Genomic DNA, 10686 nt, shown 5'->3' with positions numbered 1-10686 from the left:
CGGCCTCCCCTGCTGCTTGGCGGCAGGGCCTTCATCTAAATATTCAAATGAAAAATAAGATGGAAATGAACTTGCCTCCTGGCAACAGGCATCCCAGGACGATTTTACGTCCGCCAACCGCAACTCGCGCACCTTGGGAACCCTGTACGGAGTTCCGAGGTGAGAAACTGGTGAGGGGTGGGGGGAGTGGCAAAAACAAACTCGATTGGGTGAGGGGATGGTAGGAAGGGGTTGAAGGTTAAAGGAAAAAAGTTTTGTCGGGTGGGGGGGTGGGGGTAGATTGTGTTGGAAAATTTTAAATGTTTTTTGGGGAGGTAGGACAAATAATACATGGATTATTAATTGAGGGGATTGGAAGTTTGCATAAAATTTTATTGCAATTTACTTAAAACCTGCCATTTAAAAAATTTTAAATGTAAGTGAAGGGCTTGAATCCTTTTAAAAATGGCGCTGGACGCCGTTGCCGGGGACACGGCAGTTGTCCCCTCTACATCATCGGCGCGGCCGTTTTTCCCCCCCCCCCCCCCCCTCTATTTAAATGAGCCCCCGTGTGTAATACGGCAGGGGCTCAGTGGTGGCAGTGCAGTGTTGGAAGGTCGCTGCTTTCGCAGTGCGGCACGCTGACGAAAGTCAGCCCATGGCAGTTATTGATGAGAATAGTGGCATATAATTGGCACTTTTGGCCGACCGTACTTATTTTCTAAAAGTCCTGTCCCTATGCCATTTTTGGTGTGTGTTTTTCATAAATGGCATTGTGAATCTTTCCTGGTTTCCTGCTTGTCCCTTTTGGATTGCTTTAACAATTTCTGACCAGGTGTTGTCTAATGTTCCCATTAATGTGCCAGGCAGAAACAATTATTGTAATAAATCCCAATTTTGTGCTGTTCGTGACCAATAGTGACTGAGTAGTTGTCATACTATCATAGTTTGAGTGCACGAATGGAATAATGGCTGCTTGCAACTATTCCAATATGTAGGATAGTTATTTCCCAAAAGGGGAACAGAAATAAATCATTTTGTGAAAGGTAAAAGCAAAAAGCTGCAGATGCTGGAAAACCGATTTAAAAACAAAGTGTTGGAAATACTCAGCAAGTCTGGCAGCATCTGTGGAGAGAGAAAGAGTTGATGTTTCAGGGTTGAGACCCAGTTCCGATGAAGGGTCACAAGCCTGAAATGTTAACTCAGCAGCTCGGGCAGCATCTGTAGAGAAAGAGTCTTTCCAGCACTTTCTGTTGTTCTTAGAAAGTTTACCTCATAAAATGAGCTGAATGCCAGATGTTACAATATTTTTCTTAGCCAAATTTCATTTCTTCAACCATATTTCAAAAGTGTTCATCAGACTAAACTGGCTTTTTAAAAAAAAAAGATAGTCATTTGTTGATCAGTTACACGAGAAACCAACTGTTGTAGTAAAAAAAAAAATACAAAAGTTAAGACTGGGAAATTCCAAATATAAATGCTATATGCATATACTGTGGTCTTTTTGTGCACCCCTTCATCCAAATTAATGAAAGTCTTCAGTTGCTTTGGCCCTATCATCTGGAAGCCCCTCTATGTAAATCCTTCCACTTTCTTCAATAAAACTTCTCAAAGTCCACCTTTTCAACCAAACTTTCAGGCATCACTTTTTCTTCTGCTCATATCTCCTGTATTATCATATACTTGTTATCCATGAAACCCCAGCCTCTGACTTATTCCATTTACCCCTACCTTGAAGTTCTGCTCTTCTCTCCGATAAGATTTCTGTTTGTCTCTTTTACCTTGTTCACCTTCATTGCTTTCTATTTCTCTCCTGGTCCTTGATAAGCTGTCTACCAAAACTGGTTTTCTGACATCTCCTTCCTCAGCGACTGTCTCTGGCTCCGACTTATTCCAACTGAAACTCCATCCTTCATATTTTAATTTCACCCAGGACTACAGATATCTCAGAGAAATATAATCTTCCTTGGACTGCTGCTCTCGCCGTATCCAGAGATCCACACTCAATGGATCGGAATCTAACAATGGGCGGGAGGCCCCGCCCACATGCTGAAAAGTCAGTAGCAAGCTTTCCTTTTCCGGGCCTGGGGAGACACTCCCCAAACCTTGAATTGGTCTTGGGCGGGACTTCCACCTCCTTGAAGCAGGAAGTCCCGCTTAATGCAGCTGCTGACCAATCAGCGGGCTGGAAGCTCTTAGTCTCAGTAGCGCCACAGGGAGTGGTGGCGACTGCTGGGACTACACCCAGCTGCAGGAGGAAGAGGAAGGACGACCCAGGAAAGGAGGTAGATTTTTAGGGCCTTGCTGGGGACAATCAGCCAGGCCCCAGGGAGGCAAGGGGGATCTGTTTGTTGGGGTGGGGAGTGCTGTGCGTTGGGGGCGGTTGGGACTTTGGTGGTGGGCAATAAGGAGGGCACCCTAGCCCTCAAGAAGGCTGCCAGGTTTTACCTGGCTCTGTTCTTATGGCGTTTTCCGTTCGGCTGCCACGTGTAAAATACTAGCAGTAGCGGGAGGTGACCCTTAAGTGGCATTCAATTGGCCACTTAAGGGCCATAGAGTTATACAGCACAGAAACAGGCACTTCGGCCCATCGTGTCTGTGGCAACCATCAAGCACCTAACTATTCTAATCCCATTTTCCAGCACTTGACCCGTAGCCTTGTATGCTATGGCGTTTCAAGTGCTCATCTAAATACCTCTTAACGGTTAGGAGAGTTTGATTGGCCTGGGGTGGACGGGCCATTTCTTACGGCTGCCGCCCCGCGTAAAATTGTAGTGGAGGCAGTAAGGCATCGGGAACAGCCCGTCTCCCACCTTGCACTCAATTTATCGCCCCCTTCCCCCACCCGCCACCAGCCCGCTCATTGCGGGGCCGTAAAATTCCAGTCTTGATCTCTCTCTCCAGAAGCACCAACGCACCTTATCTCAGAGCTATCCTGCCCGCAGTTTCATTTCATCCCTCCTCTGATCCAACAAATTAACAAATAACACCTGAAAGGAAGAGAAAAAGTTAAGGAACGCAAGCTCCAGCAGCTCATGGGTACTAATGCCCCTCCAGATTCTCCTTGCCCTTCACCTCCCTCTGAGCCCATCACTTCTTCTAAGCTGATCCCTTGCTGTGTATTCACAATATCCTCTGACCTTCCCATCTCTGACGCTGAATGTTCAGTACTTAACAAAATGCTGTTTTATCTCCTTATGCCCTGACCTCAATGAATTTTGCGCTCAGCATGATGTTGAGCTCGTCTTCCGTCATCTTCGCCTCCAGAGTCACTTCTTTTGACCAGGAGCCCTCCCCCTGACCAGTGGACCCTTTCACATGCCTCCAATATTCTCCCTCCACCTGGACCCCTCCCTCTGGCCTGTTAGCCACCTTTGATCTTTTTCATTGAGAACTGTCGGCGCGACATTGGCTGTCTCAATTTCTCCACTCCCCTCACTCACTCTAACCTGTCTCCCTCCAAACCTGCTGCACTCCATTTTCTCAGGTCCAATCCCAACATTGTGATCAAACCTGCAGCCAAGGGTGGTGCTGTTGTTGTCTGGCGTACCGACCTCTACCCTGCAGTGGCTGAGCGCCAACTCTCAGACACTTCTTCCTACCTCCTCCTGGACCATGACCCCAACACCAAATTGACATTCAATGGCATTACCATCGCTGAATCCCCCACTATCAACATCCTAGGGGCTACCATTGACAGAAACTGAACTGCAGTAGCCATATAAATATCGTGGCTACAAGGGCAGGTCAGAGGCTAGGATTCCGAGGGCGAGTAACTCATCTCCTGATTCCACAAAGCCTGTCCACCATCTACAAGGCACAAGGCAGGAGTGTGATGGAATACTCTCTGCTTGCCTGGATGGTGCAGCTCCAACAACATTCTAGAAGCTCAACACCATCCAGGACAAATCAGCCTGCTTAATTGGCACTCCATCGACAAACATTCACTCCCTCCACCACAGTGGCAGCAGTGAGTAGCATCTACAAGATGCACTGCAGCAACGCACCAAGACTCCTTTGACAGCACCTTCCAAACCTGCAACTTTGATCAATTACAAGGACAAGGGCAGCAAATGCATGGGAACACCACCATCTGCAAGTTCCCCTCCAAGTCACATACCATCCTGACTTGGAACTTCACCATCGCTGGGTCAAAATCCTGGAACTCCCTTCCTAACAGCACTGTGGGTGTACCTACCTCAAATGGACTGCAGCGGTGCAAGAAGGCAGCTCACCACCACCTTCTCAAGGGCAGTTAGGGATAGGCAATAAATGCTGGCCTAGCCAGCGACGCCCAAATCCCATGAATGAATAACAAAAAAAACAAATATCAAGCCACTGTCTCCAGGACTGTCCTTATCTCCTCTGGAGATCTTCGCTCTACAGCTTCCAACCTCACTGTCCCACAAGCCTGGGCAGGCCACTTCTAACTCCTTCCCAAAATCCACAAACAGGACTGTCCCAGCAGACCCATCGTTTCAGCGTGTTCATGCCCCATTGAACTTATTTCTTCCTATCTTGACTCTATCTTTTCTCCCCTGGTCCAGTCTCTTCCCACCTACATCTGTGAATCTTCTAACGCACTACGTCATTGAAAATTTCCAGTTTCCTGGCCCTAATCACCTCCTCTAAACTATGAACGTCCAATCTCTCTACACTTCCATCCCCGCCAAGACAGTTTGAGGGCTCTCTGCTTCTTCCTTGAACAGAGGCCCAACCAGCCCCCATCCAAAACCACCCTCCTCCGCCTGGCTGAACTTGGTCTCACATTGAACAACTTCTCCTTCAACTCCACTCACGGGGCAGTACAGTGGCGCAGTGGTTAGCGCTGCAGCCTCACAGCTCAAGTGACCCAGGTTCGGTTCTGGGTACTGTCTGTGCGGAGTTTGCAAGTTCTCCCTGTGATCGCGTGGGTTTGTGTTGGGTGCTCTGGTTTCCTCCCACAGCCAAAGACTTGCAGGTTGATAGGTAAATTGGCCATTGTAAATTGCCCCGAGTGTAGGTAGGTGGTAGGAGAATTGAGGAAAGGTGGGGATGTGGTAGGGAATATGGGATTAATGTAGGATTAGTATAAATGGGTGGTTGATGGTCGGCACAGACTCAGTGGGCCGAAGGGCCTGTTTCAGTGCTGTATCTCTCTATGACTCTACTTCCTTCAAATAAAAGGTTTTGCTATGGGTACACACGTGTCCTAGTTATGCCTGTCTTTTTGTGGGATATGCCTAACATTCCTTGTTCCAATCCTACTCAGGGCCCTTCCTTCACCTCTTTTTCCAGTTCATTGATGACTGTATCGGCTCCACCCCTCCAGCCTCCACATCCAAAGGATCATCCTCTGCCATTCCCAGCACCTCCAGCGTGATGCCACCACCAAACACATTGTCCCTTCCCCTCCCCTGTCAGCATTTCTAAGGAATCGTCCCCTCTGCGACACCCTGGTTGACACCTCATCCCCTTCCCATGGCATCTTCCCATGCGATTTCAGGAGGTCGAATACCAGCCTTTTTATAAAAGCAAAATACTGCAGATGCTGGAAATCTGAAATAAAAACAAGAAATGCTGGAAATACTCAGCAGGACTGGCAGTATCTGTGGAGAGAGCCTTTTTACCTTCTCTTTCCTCATCATCCAAGCTCCAAAATGCTCCTTCCAGGTGAAGCAGCGATTTACTTGTACTTCCTTCACTTTAGTATATTGTATTCGCTGCCCTAAGTGCAAAGACCAAAGTACGGAAAGTCCTCATCAGGGAACTCCTTTTTGCTGACGATGCTGCATTAACATCTCACACTGAAGAGTGTCTGCAGAGACTCATCGACAGGATTGCGGCTGCCTGCAACGAATTTGACCTAACCATCAGCCTCAAGAAAACGAACTTCATGGGACAGGACATCAGAAATGCTCCATCCATCAATATTGGCGACCACGCTCTGGAAGTGGTTCAAGAGTTCACCTACCTAGGCTCAACTATCACCAGTAATCTGTCTCTCGATGCAGAAATCAACAAGCCCATGGGAAAGGCTTCCACTGCTATGTCCAGTCTGGCCAAGAGAGTGTGGGAAAATGGCGCACTGATACAGAACACAAAAGTCCGAGTGTATCAAGCCTGTGTCCTCAGTACCTTGCTCTACGGCAGTGAGGCCTGGACAACATATGTCAGCCAAGAGCGGCGTCTCAATTCATTCCATATTCGCTGCCTCCGGAGAATCCTTGGCATCAGGTGGCAGGACCGTATCTCCAACACACAAGTCCTTGAGGCAGCCAACATCCCCAGCATATACACCCTACTGAGCCAGCGGCGCTTGAGATGACTTGGCCATGTGAGCCGCATGGAAGATGGCAGGATCCCCAAGGACACATTGTACAGCGAGCTCGTCACTGGTATCAGACCCACTGGCCATCCATGTCTCCGCTTTAAAGACGTCTGCAAACGTGACATGAAGGCCTGTGACATTGACCACAAGTCGTGGGAGTCAGTTGCCAGTGATCGTCAGAGCTGACGGACAGCCATAAAGGCGGGGCTAAAGAGTGGTGAGTCGAAAAGACTTAGCAGTTGGCAGGAAAAAAGACAGAAGCGCAAGGGGAGAGCCAACTGTGTAACAGCCCCGACAACCAATTTTATCTGCAGCACCTGTGGAAGAGTCTGTCACTCTGGAATTGGCCTTTATAGCCACTCAAGGCGCTGCTTCACAAACCACTGACCACCTCCAGGCGCTTACACATTGTCTCTCGAGACAAGGAGGCCAAAGAAGAAGAAAGAAGATTCGCTGCTCAAAATGCGGTCGCCTCGACAGTGGGGAGACCAAACATAGATTGGGTGACTGCTTTGTGGAACACCTCTGCTCAGTCTGAAAGTGTGACCCTGAGCTTCCAGTTGCTTGCTATTTCAACTCACCACCCTGCTCTCATGCTCACATTTCTGTCCCTGACCTGCTGTAGTGTTCCAGTGAACATCAACGCAAGCTCAAGGAACAACACCTCATCTTTCGATTCGGCACTCAACAGCCTTCCAGACTCAATATTGAGTTCAACAATTTCAGAGCATAACTGGCCTTTTTTGATTTTTTTTGTTTTGTTTTTAAATGATTTTATTTTATTTTTTTAATCATGTTTAAACTTGGTATTTCATGTGCTTTTGTACAGAGCTGCTCATTATTCTGCCATTAACACTCTCTCTGCACTAATGCTTAGTCTTTCATCATAATCATTAACACTCTCTTTGCCTTTCTCCCATGACATCCTTGTTATTTAATCTCTCCTGCCCTCTGCCCTATCACACACCTTCCCTTTTGTTCTCTTCCCACCAACACTAATACTTTTCTATAATAAAAGCAAAATACTGCGGATGCTGGAAATCTGAAACAAAAACAAGAAATGCTGGAATCACTCAGCAGGTCTGGCAGCACCTGTGGAAAGAGAAGCAGAGTTAATGTATCGGGTCAGTGACCCTACTAATACTTTTCTAACCTTTGCCAGTTCTGACCAGTCACAGACCTGAAACGTTAACTCTGCTTCTCTCTCCACAGATCTTGCCTGACCTGCTGAGTACTTCCAGAATTTTCTGTTTTTATTTCAGATTTCCAGCATCTGCAGTATTTTGATTGTATCCATTTACTCCTAGTTGGAATGTACTTAATCTATAGCCTACCCATTTTCTATTTGAATATTTTCCCCATATGCCATTTCCAACCAATTAATGATCTAGAGCATTTTAGTTTAGTTTAGTTTAGAGATACAGCACTGAAACAGGCCCTTCGGCCCACCGAGTCTGTGCCGACCATCAACCACCCATTTTATACTAATCCTACACTAATTCCACATTCGTACCACATCCCCACCTGTCCCTATATTTCCCTACCACCTACCTACCTAGGGGCAATTCATAATGGCCAATTAACCTATCAACCTGCAAGTCTTTGGCATGTGGGAGGAAACCGGAGCACCCGGAGGAAACCCACGCAGACACAGGGAGAACTTGCAAACTCCACACAGGCAGTACCCAGAATTGAACTCAGGTCGCTGGAGCTGTGAGGCTGCGGTGCTAACCACTGCGCCACTGTGCCGCCCATTATTTTATCGACATAAATGAGCTAATTTCCAGTCCAATGTCTTTTATCTCTGACTCCTTTTTATTTTTCTTTGCATTCCGGCCTTTAATTGAAAATGAAGGGGTGGAAATTCTATTCATTCGATAAAGCTCTGGTTAGGCTGCATCTGGAATGCTCGATTCAGTTCTCGGCGTCAGACCTCAGCAAAGAGAGATTGGCCTCGGAGGGAATACATTGCAGATTCACCAGAATAATACTGGGATCTTGTGGTTACATTATAAAGACAGGTTGCATAAATTGGCTTGTACATCCTTGAGTATGGAAAATTAAGGGGAGAGCTGATTGAGATAATTAGATGATTAGTGGTGCAGTGGTGAGCACTGCAGCCTCACAGCTCCAGCGACCCAGGTTCGATTCTGGGTACTGCCTGTGCGGAGTTTGCAAGCTCTCCCTGTGACCGCATGGGTTTTCGCCGGGTGCTCCGGTTTCCTCCCACAGCCAAACACTTGCAGGTTGATAGGTAAATTGACCATTATAAATTGCCCCTAGTATAGGTAGGTGGTAGGGGATGTGAGAGGGTAATGGGATTAATGTAGGATTAGTATAAATGGGTGGTTGATGGTCGGCACACACTCGGTGGGCCGAAGGGCCTGTTTCAGTGCTGTATCTCTAAATAAATAAATAAAAAATAAAGGATTTGATGTGGGTAGATTGAAACATTCCTCTGGTCAGGGGCCCTTGGTTATGGATAGATGCAATCAGGTTGAAGTAATGTGAAATTAACAGCACAAGGACTGTGAAAGAAGAGTGACTGAATTGTATTAATTATGTCAAATCAGGTACAGAAAAAAAGGAAAGTTTGGATTAAGAGAAAAGAGACAACAATGAAAAGTAATTTTTTTTACATTTTTTAAATATCCAACAATTAAAACCTGAAGGAGTGAGATTTTTAACTTGTAGTTTATTTTTGGTGAGGTTCATTGGTAGTAATTAACAAGCAGCACATAGTTAAAAGAATCTAACAGCTAATCCAGGCTGTCAATTATTTATGTGCAAACCTTAAACAGCTCCAAGACAGGTTCCTTGCAACACTTCAAACCGGGTCTAACGTCCGGTGGTGAGTTTAGTTTGTATCTACCATGCAAATACAGCAACCTTACACTGCTCAATGTATTTCGGTGGTGAACCAGACAGCGAGAAAACCACTTCCGCAAAACGAATGGAGGAGCTGTGCCTCTTGGATAAGTGTTTCTGGATTTCCATGTTTAATCTGGCATCTATTCTTGCCTGAAGTTGCTGTACCACTGTTATTTTTGCAACAAATTATGGACCAATATGATCACTATTTCAAAAGTACTGGGGTGGGAATTCCCTTAGGTCTGAGGAGTGGGTAGTAGAATGGGAGGAGAGCAGATTGTGGGCTGGTGACAGCCCTCTAGAGTATTGTGGATCTGGGAGGAGCTTTCCTGCTATTGGCACAAAATCAAACCTTTGGCAGTCACTAATCCTCATCCAAACCTGAGTGGAGTAAACCCGATACCTGCTTTTTTCAGGGCAGCCCAGTTTTCCTGAGTGCTCCTACAAGTGTGAGGCCAAAGGCATTTGCTAATTAGGGGCCTAATGCCTTTTTTAAGTGACTGCCTCACACACTTCAAAAATGGCGCATCCCAATATTGGGTTGGATGACTTTCAGGTGTCTTTGGGAAAGAGGACGTTGCTCACTGAAATAAGCCCTCTTTGCACCTGTTTTATTTTAATTAAATGGGTGCAACAAGATCTGGTTTCTATCCAACCAACTCTTCAGGTCATTTACTTGTCCTGCTCCATTACCTGGAACCAGATCTAGCACTGCTCCTTTTGTGTTAGGCCATTAACATACTGATGGGAAACAGTCCTCTTTCAGTCTAACAATCCTTTCTTCTTTTGATCATAAAGGTTTCTTATTTCAGTCCATCTTGAGGTAGTTGAAATTCTGTGTTATTGTTGCTACTGTTGTTCATTTATTCATTCTCAGGATGTAGACATCATGGGCAAGGCCAGCATTTGTTGCACATCCTTTATTTCCCTTGAGAAGGTGATGGTGAGCCACCGTTTTGACTGTTGTGGTCCATGTAGTGAAGATACTCTCACAGGGCTGTTAAGTAGGGAATTCCAGGATTTTGACCCGGTGACTATGAAAGAACAGCAACACGTTTCCAAGTCAGGACGGTGTGTGACTTGGAAGGAAACATGGAGGTGGTGGTCTTCTTGCCTCCCTGATGTCCATGTCCTTCTCGACGATAGAGCTTACATTTGTGGAAGATGCTGTCAAAAAAGCCTTGATGAGTTACTGCTGTGCATTTTGTAGATTATACACGCTGCAATCATGGTGGCAGAGAGAGCGAATGTTTAAGGTGGTGGCTGGGGTGCCAATCAAGCGGGCTGCTTTGTCCTGGATGGTGTCAAGCTTCTTGAGTGTTGTTGGAGCTGCACCCATCCAGGCAAGTGGAGAGTATTCCATCACACTCCTGACTTGTATCTTGTAGGTGGTGGATAGGCTTTGGGGAGTCAGGAGGTGAGTTACTCATCACAGAATGTCCAGCATCTGATCTGCTGTTGTAGCCACAGTATTTTTATAGCTGGTCCAAATCAGTGTCTGGTCAATGGCAGGATGTCCCTTGTAA

The sequence above is a fragment of the Heterodontus francisci genome, chromosome 25 (genome assembly GCF_036365525.1).
Source record: "Heterodontus francisci isolate sHetFra1 chromosome 25, sHetFra1.hap1, whole genome shotgun sequence".
Lineage (NCBI taxonomy): Eukaryota > Metazoa > Chordata > Chondrichthyes > Heterodontiformes > Heterodontidae > Heterodontus > Heterodontus francisci.
Note: the sequence above shows the minus strand (reverse complement) of the source record.